General features: G+C 43.6%; 1 protein-coding gene across 2 annotated transcripts in view; it reads left to right on the forward strand.

Annotated features, from left to right (window-relative positions):
• Nucleotides 1-2,258: 2,258 nt before the first annotated feature.
• EXOC2 (exocyst complex component 2) overlaps nucleotides 2,259-9,731 on the forward strand; it is a 132,742-nt gene continuing 125,269 nt past the window's right edge. For both annotated transcript variants that reach the window (XR_006172130.1, XM_042839900.1), the window contains exon 1: nucleotides 2,259-2,331. The gene's annotated coding sequence lies outside the window, so the exon portion shown is untranslated. The remainder of the gene's footprint in view (nucleotides 2,332-9,731) is intronic.

A 9,731-nucleotide genomic window follows, 5' to 3' on the forward strand; every position in this document is an offset into this window, starting at 1 on the left:
CTGCAGTCAGTCATTGTCAGCTTTGTTCTGGAGTCACTGAAGGGGTAAGTGATAGTTACCACATGGTCATTGCACATCAGCTGGGAAAACCACCCACATTAGATTCAACAAACTCCTTCACACAGGAAGCTCTTCTCTGACAATATTATCCAGAGCCCCTGCAGATCATAAGAGTCCTGGGTGCCACTCTTGGCAACAGCAGGATTTGTGTATGCGTATGAAGCCACACGCAACCACCCTCCAGTGTCTTGGTATTGCAGAGTTTAGCCTCATTAAGTTCTTCTGACAGGTTCCATAAGACCAAGATCGGCATAAAATCACAGCCAAGCAGCTGGTTTAAAACTTTAGATGGGTAAGTGATATTTCCAAAGGCACAAAGATCTTGCAGTCTTTTCTCACTTCAGCTGACACTGGAGCTTGTCTCTTCCAAAGCTCAGATTCCCCTTGTTATTGATTCACCCTTTTACGGTATTTGTGCTTACAAGAGAAGTGAAGTTACAGTCAACTCCCCACAGAAAAAAAAAATAACCAGCCTGACTCTGTAGTTTGCCTCTGGAACTAAATCTAAACTCAGAGTTGTTTATTGCAAAATCTCCCAGGCAGACAGTTCCCTTTGTGCACCTCTTAAAGCCAACCGGATTTAGGGGCATGCAATCCACTCCAAAAGAGCATCCACCAGGGCTGCACCCAGGTATGTGGAGGGCTGGATGGAGATTTCTATATCAACCCAAAATCTCAAAGCAGTGGTTTTATTTGGCACAACTGGTGACAGGCTTTTCATGAGAAAGCACAAACAAGTTGTCAAGATGGAAAAACATCATCTTCAAATGAGTGGGCAAAGAGCAACACTTCTTTTTTTAATGTGATGCCAACTTTACTTTTCTTGAAGGACAGATGAGCTGTCTTTCTGCACTGGTTATTAGCAGAAAACTGCTCAGTCACCAGTAACAGCTTTGGAGTTAATCAGAGAAAAGAGCGAACCCAAAGTCTCTCATTGCTCCCCAGGCAGATGCTGTGTGATGATTTAACAAAGCTAGAGGAAAGAGTCAGTAAAGAGCTGTTTATTCATCCACTGAGATGTTACAGCCTATACTATGACTTGTGCAGCTGTCACCTCTGGAAACAAACAAACAACAACAACAACAAAAAGTGTGGGAAACGACATTTCTTTGCCATAATGCTTTTTATGGCAATGCTTTTTTATGATCTTTGAGGTTGTATGAAAGACAATTTATTTTTCTGACTAATGTTCCACTCTAGGTCTGGTTTGGCAAAACTGAGCAACTGATTCTCGTTTCTGTTTTCTCCCTCGTTGCTTTTTATCTGCTTTCCATTATGATTTCATTTGCACTTGGCTTTCGCAACCGAACTCCAAACAATCTCAGCAGAAAGGGAAAAAGGATGTCTCCTGATCCTTTCCAAAAGGAAGAAGAGCCTCTGTTCAGAGGTGCCTCGTGTAGACAGATGGTTTGATAAGATACCTCCCCACATTTTCGTTGGGAAACCAGGACGAGTTTGCATGACCAAGCTCAGCCTGTGCTGCCTGCCTACTGACAGCTCCTGCAGCAGCTGCGTCCTGTTTCTGTGCAGCTCTGCAGGCGGTGCCGGAAAGCCACTGCCCAGGGGGTCGGGCTGCTGGGGAACAACCTGAAAAAAAAGACAAATGGAATTTCACAGCTTTCCTTGTTCCCTTTCTGAAGAAAAGTAGGTCTCTTTTTTGTACAGATGACATGAAAAACATTGCGATGGCCACCCGCCCAACAGTGAGCCTGACAGGTAAGAATGCCCCATGGCGTTGCCCAGCACCACACCCTCCACTCCACAGATTCGGGACTGGCGTGACGGCCATCCGCAGGCTTCACCACAGCGCCTGCAGTCCGCAGGACGCAAGCAATGCTCCTGGGAGGCAGGAGATGGCAGGAGGGCGTCCTCCTGCCTCACGGCCCGGCGCCGGCCTCTTCTGCGCACCACCACGCAGCCCCTGTGCTGCAGATGCCTGGGGTGGGTTTTTGTCCGCACACGGCACTTGGGGAACACACGAGTTTCGAGTTTATTACACGATGGCTGTCGCTGCTGCCGTCACTGACGTTATCTCAGTATAAGCGCTTCCTACCGCTCCACTTCCTCTCTTCCACGAGGGGCTGCGCCCAGCCCGAGGGCGGGGCTTTATTGGGCGGAGCTCGCGGCTCATCGCCCCTCCTCGATCTCTCCGCGCTCCATCGATGTCCTCGGGCGGCGGCTGCCGGTGCCTGCGCCCGCCGGACGCGGAGGCGCTGCCGGGAGCGGCGCTGCCCCAGGTGCCGGATACGAGCTCGGCGGCGGCGGCGGCCGGTGAGTGACAGCGAGCGGCCTCCCGCCCCCTCTCCCTCCGCCGCGTACTGCGGAGCCGGCTGCCATCGGGGCAGCCCCGGTCATTCCCCCTTCCGCCGGGGCGGAGACCGTCCCCGTCCCGGGAGGGAGACCGTGGCGCTCTCCCGCCTCGCTCCAAGCCACGCCCCTGCCCCTGGAGGGGTTCGCGGCTGCTGTCGGCGGGCCGTGGGGCTCCGCGCCGTGTGGGAGCGGCACGCTATGCCGTGTGGGAGCGGCCCCGTGGGCGGCCGTCAGGTGGTTCCGCGTGTGCTGGAGGCTGTGCAGGAAGTAGGCCGGGAGAGGCACGGGCGGAGCGCCGGCGAGTTAACTTAATCGACTTCAAACTTAGCTTAACGAGGAGCCGCGGCGCGGTTCCTTACTGAGGGGAACAGCTGCCTGGACATGGGGGTGTTCCCGTTTCCAAAAGGGGACCTGCCGTTCTGTCCCGTTCTGCTGGTTTTCATCTTCCAAACTATTGCCTTTTCTCCCTCTTGTATATATTTCCTGGGTATTTCCTACCTCCTGCATCTTGTTAGCAACGTGTTACGTTAACAGCTTCTCGCACAAGCACTTAAACGCTTTGAATTGACGTCCAGTAAGCTGTCATAGCTCTGGCACAACATCAGGTCGAATCTGAGCTGTTAACACCCATTGGTGGGATCACAGAATGGCCAGGGTTGAAAAGGACCATCACGATCATCTAATTTCAACCCCCCTGCTATGTGATTTAATTTAAAATTGTGATCTCACTTTGATTTCCTGCACTTTCTGATTGTAAACACTTTTTTTTTTCCCCCTCCTTATGATTTGTATGCATTTCACTGCAGCAAGATTTTATTTTCCTTCTGATGAAGTTGTCAAACCACTAGAAGGGCTTCTGGATAGAGTCACAGAATGGCTTCAATGGCTTAGCGATCATCCAGTTCCAACCCCCTGCCCTGGGCAGAGCTGACACCCAATACTTTCTGAGTTTTTTTTTTTTTTTTTTTTTTTTTCCTGTTGTTTCTTAGTTGCAAACTGCAACTGAAACTTGTCACTTAGAAATCCAACCTCCTTTGCTTGCTTTTTTTTTGCTCCCCTGAAGAAAAGCTTTGTAATTCTTAGTTCCCTATCGCCGCAGTGTCTGTCACAGCTTGCACTGACCCAGCAAGGAGCAGCCAAAAGCATGCCCTGCTGCTGCTTTCTTTCCCATGGATCGCTTAGTTTACAGGGTTGGTGATTTATGCCCACCCTTGGACAACAGTGTTTTTACTTAACTGGGGGTTCTGTTGTTTTAAACAGGATGCAATGATTTTCATTATACGAGTGTGATTTATTTCAGAGAAAATGTCATTAATTTAACTTCTGGTGGCATGTTTTTTTTTTTTTTTGCTTTTTTTTCTGTATGGAAAACTTAACTTTTCTTAGTGTTTATCAGAGGTGAAAGGATTCAATTAAACTTACTCTACCAACCAAGCTTGCACTTTTTTAATTTGCTTAACATAGAATTGTCTTGTGTTTTTGTGGCAGCAGTTCAATAAATTACAACTTCTTTTTTTTTCACTAATTCCTCTAGTGATGTATTTGCTTTATCAGAAATTGGTGCTGAATAGCAGTCTAAGTTAGTGAACATTTTTAGAACTCAGTGGCAAATCCATTCAGTTCTAGTCATGAGCTTAAAAAAAAACCAACAGAAGAAATGTCTGGTGAATGGAATATTCAACATTGTGCCTGCCGAGGTTCTATTGAAAAGACGTTTTATCTTCAGTACTGAAAATAATGCTCACTAAGTGTTTTGGGACCTGCAGTATTCAGATCTTAGTGTTTTAAGTTGTAGGATTCCTTGTGTTGAGAACATTTGGGGCAAAAAAAAAATATTAAAGATGTTAAAATGTGATTCACCATGAAAAAGCATCAACTGATACAGTCTGTTCATGATGCTGCTCCTCACAATGAAGCTGCACTGAAGCACATTAAGTGGTAGACAAGAAACAGAGGCCACTGACCTCTTTTAGTGATGAAAGTTTGAGATATGTTAAACCCTACTTAATCAATTTCTGTCAATGTGAGGTGGCTGGCTGTAAATCCAGTAAGTCTTGAGCATTGTATGTGAAACTAGTCATCAGTTGTGTGTTACTTCTGATTCTCTTCCTCTGGGCTTTTCTGCTTTCCCTTTGAATCCATTTAAGGGACAGGAGAAGAGCAGGACCTGAATAGCATGGTCACAAAAGTGTGAATTCAGAAGTTATTTTGAAAATACAGATTCTGACAGCCACAGAATGAAAGAACACATGAATTAAACTACAGTTTTGTTCTCCTGAACAAGCAAGCTTGTGAAGCACAAGTGGATATTTATTACCTGCATGTATTTCAAACGGTTGTGCATTACTTTAATTATGCAAAAAGGGACACAAACATTTTGCACAGAAGAAATCAGTAGTACTTCAGAATGAAAGACTTGTAAATAATACTCAAAAGACTGCATGTGTTACACTGAATTTATTTTCTGCGGGAGCTTTTCAGTACTAGCAGCATCTGGTGCTGTACTTATAAGCACGCTGAAGGGTAGGAATCAGAAAATAGCTAAATGGATATCTCCAGCGGAAATCAGACACTGCTCTTCAGCTTAACCTTTTGTCTTAGACCACCTACCTTCTGTAAATCTGTATTGTGCAGTGTTGTCTTTCAGCTTGCTTTCCCCAAGAGAGGGGAGCAGTACTTGGTAATGGGAAAATTCTGTTAGTAAAGGTGCTTGTAGGATATGGGATGAGTAGATAGTGCCCGCACAGGGCAATCGCGTCAGGTTGGTGCTTCGTCTTTTGCACAGAACACAAGCATTTGTGTTTACAGCTTGAAAAATTCAATTTAAAAACAAGGCTGATTAAATAGTAAAAAATCTTTCCCTTTACCCCCAAGTTATTTTTAAAGGAATAGAGTTCTGTCAGTGTTTCTGTCCAGAAGCAATTGAACCGTTGATTGTTTTTCCAGTGTCCCAAATTGGAGGAGGAGGGGAGAGGAGGAGGGAGAACCTCATTTTTGTGATCTTAAAAAATGATCCAAGGCAGCTTTTCTAGAAGCTGAGTAATGAGACAAATGCCTGAAAATGAGGATTAATTGTGCGATTGTTCTGTTGCATATTTTGGTTAGGGGAAGGTAAGGTAAGCGTTTAATATTTTAAACAAAGCTAAATCAAATGCCTCCTCTCTTCCCCATGTTTTGTATATATGGAGACATTTGCACTTTTTATGTGAATTTGGAACTATTTAGTGCTTTTTATTAAGAGGAAATTGATGTGTACCCTTCTTTGACAACAGTTATTAATCAGTGCATGCAGAGCACTCAGCATTTTCAATAGAAAGTACTACGACTGTACTCAGGGATGGGTGTGAAAGCCTTCTTTCCTTGTTTGTTTGGATTTTAAGGAAAACAAAATTTCTGAGACACAAAGCCTTTTATAGGTTGTGTTTTGTTTTGTTTTTTCTTGAGCTTAAGGGAACTACAGACCGAGTTTTCAGTTGAATATTCTAAAGCAAACCTTAGGTGTGTTGCACAGAAGCCGGTGGAAGTTCTGTCTGTGCAGCAGTGCCTGTGGATTAGATGATGATATAAATCCATGATGTTTCAGTTAGTTAGGTTTACATTCTGTATTTTTCTTTTCACTTTGCAGCTATGCTGAAAGTAGTGTGTGCCCTGCGTTCAGACATTCCCATGATGCTTCCCAAAGTCCTTATCAGGTTTTGATTTTGTGGAGCAAAATTATCTTTTTGAATGCCAGATCTTGTGTTGGAGGCTAACTGAATTTAACCTAAAATCACAATTAAAACAGCAACAGCTTCAAATTTTCTGTTCTCAAATTCAGAGAGTGCGACGACACTTCAGATCTCACTGTGTTTTTAATATCTATGTCTTCATTCTTTCTGGGAACCTGAATTTTAGACAAACAATTAAGAAACTACATAGGAAGAGGATATGTTTTTCTCCTATTTTCTCGTGCACAGAAGGCAATGTCTCCCACAAGACAACTTCACTGATCTGGAAGGATAATTCTGAACAGTAGATGTAAAATTTAAGTAGATAAATGGAGACGAAGGCTGGGAGCATGTAAGGTAGAGGCAGGCTGAAATCTGTAAGAAAAATACCTGTGCAGGCAGGCTCTCAGGCAGAGCTGTGCACGTGTTTGCCTGTGTGAACAGAGAGATACAACAGCGTCTATCTTGTGTGCTTCCCTTAGTGGGGGACAGAATGCGATGTTTGGGTGAGAACATGAGAAGTACATGAGAAGTACAGGGATCTCAGGAACACGAGTGTGTGCCTCACCTTCTAAATAGTTTTGAAACAAAAGAAACTGCCCCAAAAGCCACACGGCGAATGTTCAGTTTACTGCGGCAGTCCTACCTACGGGAACACACGTTCAAACTGCAGTCAGACGAACTGTGTAATTACGGTGGTTATATAGTGTTTTTGTAAAGAATATTGTGTATAGTTACAGGGCTTAGAAAAAAGCTGTGGTGTCTTGTTTCTTTTCTCTGTAAAAAAAGAAAATAAATCCCATCCCATTGGGATTTATTTAGTTTATTTTTTTGAATTTTTTGGATCTTTTTGAGTGAATTTGCATAACGTACTTGAAAGTTTAGTGGTGCTTGCAGTATTGATTTCTAATTTCTGCCCGTGAATAACATAAGATAGAGAGATGATGAAGGCATTAAGGTTCTTTACTGTTCTTCTGATAACTAAAACAATGCGGAAAATTACGATAAGAAACCTAGAAGAAAGAAGGGATGAATGGTTTAAATGTAAGACAGAAAGTAGTAACTTCTAAGTGAAGCAAACTAGATTTTGGAGGTAGAAGCAGATGTAGGAAGACATGTGCTTTGAGAACTTAGAAATGAACGGGAGATTTATGGCCGTCTGTGATACAGTTTTGTGTAAAGCTGACTTGACTTTTTTCTATATATATGTTTACATATATATGTATGTTTAAAGCTTTTTTCACGATGTTGCTAGATTATGGTGATGTGTCACGTAATAAATACAGAAGCTTTTAACAAGTAGGTGACACAATTTCTGGGGAGTTGTACTGGAATCTGTAACGAAAATAGCAGGAATTTTGGGGAGAAACATCTGTGCTCAGGCTTCCTTGAGTTACCCATTCTTATAAGCTACTGCTCTTTTGTAGTCAGTTTAGCACAGCTGAAACAGACGTTCAGAAAATATAACTGGTTTGCTTTGGGCCTTGGTAATGAATAGGTGCTGCAACACAGAATGTAGTAGCAGAAGTGTTCTTCATTCAAGAGCTAGCATAAAATAGTATGTAGGCCTGCTTAATAAGTTTGAGGAATAGCTTATTTTCACTATGAGGTTACACAATTTTAAAGCTGAGTTGTCTGAAAAACATTATATTTCATAAGGTGATGTTTCTAGGATTTATTTATTATGGTTTTCTCCTATAAAAATATCCTAAATCAAATGTATAGGGCTGGAATTGGATTATTGTAGTGTGGTTGTTGTCATTTAAGTGAATGGATTTTTGAAAGAAGGTGACAATGTGGTGGTGGTTGTGGGCAGTTGGACCACGTAAGTGGGTTAAATTAAATTTGCGAGTGAATTTGATGGAGTAGGTACTTGCGGCGGAGGGAAAGGAAATTTTCTCTGTAACTAAAATAACGTTCAGATGGTTCATTCAACTTTTTCAGCAGGTGATAAAATTGACCATAAAATGGTTTTCTGAACTAAAAGAAATCAAAGAATCCCTTCCAAGCCTTCTGCTGTAGAAGTCTCTGTTTGTCTATACCGTTAGAACTATCTTACAGGATCACAGAATCTTTGGAGTTGGAAGGGACCTCTAAAGCTCATCTAGACCAACTCCCCTGCGATGAACATGGAATCTTCTTTATAACCTATTTTTAGAATGAAATATTCTTGCTTCTTTGCAGCGGATCACAACTCATTGTAATACGTAGGCTCATTAATTTCATTCAGGATGTTTACTGTGTAAGGTCCTAATGAGCAAAGCTTCATTTCAGAATGGAGTGTTTATAGAAAAAATTCAGCGTTTTGACACTGTAATCTCATTCATATAGTTAAGTGTTCTTTGTGGGGAGTCTGTCCCCTCTCCAAATAAATAACCCATGGCCATTCCTGAGTTAACAGTGTATCAGGATATAGATATGTTGTGTGTCAAAGCTGATAGGATGCTGTTGTTGAGTATGTGCAATGAAATGGATTTACACAGATCTAGATTTCTTTTCAACACATGCTAGATAGAAGGTTAATTGATGCTAAATGGAAGCTTTGTTAGCCCTTCAACAGCTACTAAACTAGTGCGGGAGGAATGCAAATCATTACTACAAAAGGCCAAGACCAGTATGTTTTCTTAGGGAGTTTATAGGTCTTTTTTTATCCCTCCCTTCTTTCCCTCCTTCCCGACCGCACAAAACCTAGCCAGCTGTAATGATAGGAGGGGAGAGTGGGCAGCTTTTCTAAACACACACACGCACACACACACACACACTCACTCACTCGCTCTCTCGCACTCCTGCCCCCTCTTTTTCCTCTCCGTACCTCAGCAGAGTGACAGCTTCTAGATGTTGCGTGCGAGTGAGTTCAGCTGGTGCTGTGTGGTCTGGGTGTGTGGTCTCCAACTCAACAGAGAGCCTGCTAACAGGGTGGATGAGAGAGAGCAACATTGTTTACTTTAATTTATTTCGGATGCCGGAACTGTGCCCGGAGTTTCTCCTGAGCTTGATTCCACAGTTAGCAGTGTCAATCCCTCGCAGCTGCAGCGCGCTCTGAAATATGCCCTGAGCTCTTTTACCCAGCGCTATCCCAGCATCTGCCTCAGGTCCAGCCTTTAATTCCTCACCACTCAACAATTTTAATGGCGTTGCTGAGTGCTGTGATTATTTTGCTTTCAGTGTGTCAAGATGCATCTCCGCGAAGGTGTACCTCGCTGGGTTGAGTAAAGAAGGACCTCGGAGATGTTGGTGAAATAGGCAGGTACAGCTGTTGTGAAAGCAAAGCGGCTTTGCTCATTCCTTTGCCTGTCCCCAGACTGCAGCTCTTAGTGACTGGCTGCAATATTCAGTAGCCCTTTGAAAATAAGAAAGTATCGTATTATGTCTTTTAGTACCCTCAGTCCTCTTCATAGTTTGCCCTCCCATCTCAAAACTCGCTCGTCTTCCCAAATCAAAATTGATTTTGGCATGTGGTGTTGTCCCATAGGTTAACGTGTTTGTCAGTGTTAATATTGGCTTGAATCAACATGCCGGATATGACAGACCAAGACAAATGAGGCTTTGTTGTTTTCTGTGTGCTGTGTGATGATGAAATTGCTGGCGGGGGGGGGAGGGGGGGGGGGGGGGGGGGGGGGGGGGGGGGGTACGGGGGGGGGTGGGGGGGGGGGG

The sequence above is a fragment of the Centrocercus urophasianus genome, unplaced genomic scaffold (assembly GCF_019232065.1).
Source record: "Centrocercus urophasianus isolate 14NV4802_14NV808 unplaced genomic scaffold, USGS_Curo_1.0 seq_11, whole genome shotgun sequence".
Classification (NCBI taxonomy): domain Eukaryota; kingdom Metazoa; phylum Chordata; class Aves; order Galliformes; family Phasianidae; genus Centrocercus; species Centrocercus urophasianus.